Source organism: Erinaceus europaeus, chromosome 1, assembly GCF_950295315.1.
Source record: "Erinaceus europaeus chromosome 1, mEriEur2.1, whole genome shotgun sequence".
Lineage (NCBI taxonomy): Eukaryota > Metazoa > Chordata > Mammalia > Eulipotyphla > Erinaceidae > Erinaceus > Erinaceus europaeus.
In genome coordinates this window covers 197,661,920-197,667,747 of record NC_080162.1, presented here as the reverse complement: position 1 = coordinate 197,667,747, position 5,828 = coordinate 197,661,920, and the positions used below count along the sequence as shown (strand labels likewise).

Here is a 5,828-nt window from a genome sequence, read left to right as displayed (position 1 = left end):
CTAATTTGTCATTTAAAAAGTGCCTATTGTTTTTACATTCCTAACATTAGTTCTCACAACCATGACTGAGTAAGCAGTCATGCCACAGAACTGTTATTTAGTTAAATTTGTCTTTGAGTTTCATGGAAGCATACTGTGATTGAGGGTAGGGGTGACAGGCATAGACAGTGAATGCTTTGTTTTTGCAGGTTAAGAATAAATATTATAGGTTACATAATTTATACACTACCGTAGAAATTGTTGTTGAGGGAATTGTGGCTCTCAAGGCAATGCTTACATATAAAAATATGCATGCATAGTACAGAACAAAGAAAGGTAGGTAGTGTGATAGGGTGGGAGTAACAGTTCTTTTAAAATATTTTTTATTTATTATTGGAGAGAGACAGTAAGGAATTGAGAGGGGTAGGGGAGGTAGAAAGGGAGAGAGACAGAGAGAAATTTACATCCCCACTTCATAGCTTGTTAAGCTTTCCCTCTGTGGGTCCAGACCAGGGGCTTGAACCCAGGTCCTTGCACACTGTAATGTGAGCACTTAACTAGCTGCACTACTGCTTGACCACAACAGTTCTCTTTTCATTAAAATATATTTTCAATGATTTGTTCATGTATTTTGCTAGGTTTGTAATATTATGCCAGCAGACTATCTCTCTGGTAGAGTAGAGACTAAGGTTTGTGTAGCATACTTAGATAAGCTTATGTAAGCTTATCTTATATGTATCACTCTTGGGGGGAATGCCTTAGAGAATAATCCATTCCTGTATCACATATTTTCTTTTCTTTTTTGAAACTTGCTTTTGTTTGTGAAATAAGGATTTTCAGGACAATTGTCACGGGAGTAGAATTTCTTAATTACCTCAAACTTAATGAACTCTTTGTATTTTGCTAGTTAAGAGTGGTTAGATAACAGATTTTTTTCTGGGTTAAAAAATTATTTACACAAATTTTGCTTGCTTGTTTGTTTGCTTCTCCCCCAACACCCACTAAAATAAGGCTGAAAGTGGAGAAGTAGCTTACCATTTAGTACATGTGTTTTGCCATCTATGAAGTCTGGGTTGAAGTCCCAGCATCACATGGGAGCTGGGATTGTGTTGTGATGCAGTATACCGATCAACCATAGGAAGTTGGACAGAGTGATTGGCCGACATTGGCTTTGGTGACAGAACATACAGTGCTATTCCCAAACGCACAGTGAACTGTGGGTGGACACAGTCTGTGCAAACGTACAAAGCATTGTGGGGTAACTGAATAATGACTCAGAAGCACAGCCAGCCATAAGTCGGGTGTCTTTGGCTACTGCTGCTTCTCCTGGTCAGAAGCATCTGGCTGAGGCTGTTCCAGGTGCCCGCCATGGCTACTTCTCCTGCGAATTAAACACATGTGACTCAGCTAGCCAGTAAACTCTAAGATTTCTTCACAGCCATGAGTAATCTATACCTCGGCTGATAAGTGTTTATCTCATGAAAATGAACTTTTGATAAGTACTCATGGTTGTTATGGACCTAGCATATTCTTAACACCTGATGATAACTGCTTATTTTGTACTACCTAAAATAATGTCCCATACCTTTTTACTACCCTAATAAAACCTTGATTATTTTAAACCTACTCCAACCTGCCACTCAGCTGAATCCTTCACTCAACTCAGCCAAAGCCCCTTTAAATTTTTAGTTACAGCAGGGTGGGGCACGGTATTTGTGGGGAATTCCAGTGCTATGGTTTCTCTTCCTCTCTGAGTGAGAAAATCAGCAGAGGCATCATGAAATCACGCCTGTGAGAGACTTTGGCTCCCTCCTCCCCAAATAATGAATAAACAAATAATAAACCAGAAATAAAGAATATTTCATTCTCAACTATACATGTGCCTGACACATCTGCTGCGAATATTTCAGTGACACTAGGATAATTCTGTCTGAATTAAATTTCTTGGAAGACAAAGGTATAGACCCTGCCCTAATGGTTCATCAGGATATAGGGGAAACAGGAATGGAGTTACATTTTGTTAAAGGCACAAAATAAAGCACCTGTATGGAGCATGTAGGTGGCCGGAGGGAAAACCCTGTGTTGTTGAGGCAAGACAGATTCTCAGGAACCTGTTTTGGTTCCACACATTGCAGTGTGGAAAGTCATCATCACCAGACCTGTGAGTTGAAAACACCTCACCTGAGTGAAGTGAAATGTGTGGAAAGGTGAAACCATATGCTCGATGATGGAAACAGTTAAGGTCAGTTAGATCAGAGAAATCATAGTTGCCAATGGGTACAAAGAAAGCATTTCTGAGGTATTTTGCTTGCTTACATCTTTCCTCCCACTCATTTTAGCTTTTTAGAAAATCACAAAGCCTTTTCCTATATAGTTTCAGTGGATTTGGCTACCTTTCTAGTATCATAACATTGGTATTTCACAATGTAAATACAATCAGATTATTACTTTTTTTCTGAGCACTGTTTATTTAATCAGAATTTTGTAAGTTTTTAAAATGCATGACCAGTGGCTATGCCTTTCTTTCTTTCTTTCTTTCTTTCTTTCTCTCTTTCTTTCTTTTTTTTTTATACAAGGACAATTTTAATTCTGTGTTTTCCTGCAGTGACATCCATTGCTGGCTATATATGGATTGAAACTGCATTTGCCAAGAACTGTGAACATTAAGAATCTTTACATGAAGTCACATGTGTTGTACAGGCACACAGACATCTTTCAGCACCAACAGAATACATAATAATGCATATATCAAATGGTGTTGGATAAATTTGCTTCACCAGATAATTGTATTCAGTTAATGCAGATTTCCATTTTCTTAATTTTTATTTTTTGAAATATTTTATTGGATAGAGGCAGAAAAATCAAGAGGGATGAGAGAGAGGGAGTGAGAGAGAGACACCTGTAGACCTGCTTCACTGCTCATGAAGCTTCCCCACTGCAGGTGGCGAGTGAGGGTTTGAACCCAGGTCCTTGCACATGGTAACATGTGCAATCAACCAGGTGTGCCACCATCCAGACCCCTTTAATTTTTATCTTTATGACACTCTTTTCCTAAGTTTTTATTTTAAAAATAACTAATTCAAGACTATAATTTGTGTGGCAACAGTAAAGTTGTAAATTTCTTAAAGGTGTCTATAGCAATTTACAGCACAATGAATCTTTAATTTGTAGAGCCTGACTTAAGACAAAGTTTAAATTTAACATATTTGCAAGCAAAAGATGTTCCAATTGCTACTTCCCAAACTACTGAGCCTAAGTGTGTATTCTTTGCAACTAGTTAGCAGAATTTCACTCATATAATTTATAGCCAGAACAGTAACTCAGTCTCTCTGATCCTCTCACAACTGATAATAATATAGAAAACGAACTTGGGCACTGTCCCCCACTCAATATTGCCAAACGTGTTTCCAAGAATTCTTAAAAAAACACTTTTAAATATACACATGATAATCTATTACCAAATAATGCATCATCATTTGTTTAAATATTTATTTATTGAGACAGAGAAGGGGATAGACAACCAGATAGAGAGCATCACTCTGGCACATGCACTGCCAGTGATCCAACTCAGGACCTCATGCTTGAGGGTCCAATACTTCATCCACTGAGCCAGCTCCTGGGCTGTGCATCATCATTCTAAACTATTCATTTACATCACTTGCAGCTTTTTAATATTATGGGTAACACTTTCATCCAAAAACAATTCTGATTGCTTCTTTAGGATAATGTGAAAGAAGTGGTTTACTGGGTCAAACAATGCAGGTGGTTTTAAGGCTTTTTAATATACTTTACCAAATAATCCAGAACAGCTGAACAACTCTTACCAACAGTAATGTTCACGAGTCCACAGAGTGGATTTGGCTGGTACAATGAAGCAAATTCAACCACAAATCTATAGGTGCTCAAACATCTCAAACTATCATACCAAAAAAGCAAGGAAACAGTTATTAATGGTTATAAAGCCAAATTTCAAATTATTAAAAAAAACTACCTGGCTTAAATCATAATTTGAATAAATCATATTTAAAAAAAAAAAAAACTTTACCAGAGTCTTCAAAAGTAACGTTAAAAAGAGAGAAAACATCAGTACCAAATGACAAAAAAATTTTATTTGACTAAGATCTATTTCATGCATAAGCATGACAGTCTCCCTTGTTTATTAGACCTTGGCAATAAAAAAACAAAGCATCCTTGTACAGAACAGTGAAAATGCCAAGGGTGAGGGTAGTCTACAGTTTCACTGTAGGATAAATATATATATATAGAAAGGCCTCTCCCTTTGGCCATATCAATTCTCAGTTCAAATCATTAAATACAGACACATTTCAAAATCACTTCTTCACTTCTCCAAGATCTTCAATGCTATCATCATCTACCTCTGGCCATTTTTCCTGAATGACATCAATTATGTCATCAGTGAAGTCTCCCTGAATGATGATTTCATCCTCCCCTGTTACTGAGGCACCACAGGAGAATTTCTGAGCAAAAAAATCGTTGTACTTCTTTAAGATCAATTTCAAAAGTTGCAAGGCCACATACTCTTGTTACATATTTCTTCTTTGCTCTGGGAATTTTGGCTATTGTAACCTTTTGTGGTACAGTCTTCTTTTTTTGCTTTATTTGACCTCTTCCGCATCTCTTTTGTTTTTTCTTCTCTTCTTCTTCCCCTGCTGTTCCTTGACCTTCACTAATTCCAGTTTCTTGTTTGGGTGAATTTTCTACAGTAAGTTTTGCAAATTCATTTGGAAAATTCTTCTCTAACCACTGTCTACATTTAGCAATATCAGGCATATATTCACAGTACTTTGTTGGCAATGAACACACTCCGCAATAAAGGACTCGCAGCGGGTAGTTGGCATCCTTAAAGTTGGCGTTGCTCCTGGGGTCTCCCTTGCAGTCAGGCCCACCCGATTCAGAAATGCGGCAGCCATCGCACAGACCCAGGCGGTCACACAGCCCTGGCCGCCTCCGCTCCCTCCACTACCTCCAGCTGAAGAGACACATGCAACTCTTCTCCAGCCAGGGCCACCTGAGAGCTCGCTTGCCTGCCAGAAGCTGTCCCGCCGGCTATGCCTTTCTATTTATAATACTGTCCAAGGACATAATCACCCTTTTCCTGAACACCATAAAATTGCTGTGTAACTTATAACAGAAACAAAGGTTTCTGGACAAAGCTTTCTAAAAATCACTCCTGGGTAGAGATTGGATGGAAGAAAACTGTAGAAGACATACAATGAAATATGATGTCATAATCCTAGAATTTCAGGGTATGAAAGTGAAAATCAGCAAGCATTTAAACCCTTTATTAAATGCAAAAGCACTAAGAGGAATGACTCCATTCTTCCTATTTGATAATCTCATCTTAAAAGTGACAGTGGCAAATTCTCTTTGGCATTAATTGCCTTGATGTGATCAAGATCTCCTGTGTCTAACCATGATAGTCTGTCTCAGGTTGAGTTTATATCTATGTCTGTATTCTGCAGCCATGGCAAAAAGTTCTGCTTTGTTCAGTGGCTCAGTTTGCATATGAAAGAGATAAAATGTCTTCCCATCACATAATACATTTGTGCTTTAGGAATACAATTCCTTTGGAAAGGTGACTCCTTAATTTTGGATTTTGGTAACATTTAGGCTAGGTTCTATCATTTCCTTCTAGTGGATTTGACAATATTTTGAGCAAGAAGAAAAACAAGAACTGCTATGTAAATCATGCAAGAAATATTGGGTGTGAACTGGCATCAAAGGGGAATTTTTAAGCAGCCTGATAAATATGAGCTTTCACTCTTGCACCTAATCACTCAGTCATGGGTTTGAATCTCAACTTACCGTTCAATTAGGCAAATCAGACT

The 5,828-nt window shown here is 37.9% G+C and overlaps 1 pseudogene; it reads right to left on the bottom strand.

The window, feature by feature from the left end:
• Positions 1 to 4,066: 4,066 nt before the first annotated feature.
• Positions 4,067 to 4,984, bottom strand: LOC103123104 (density-regulated protein-like; annotated as a pseudogene).
• Positions 4,985 to 5,828: the final 844 nt, after the last annotated feature.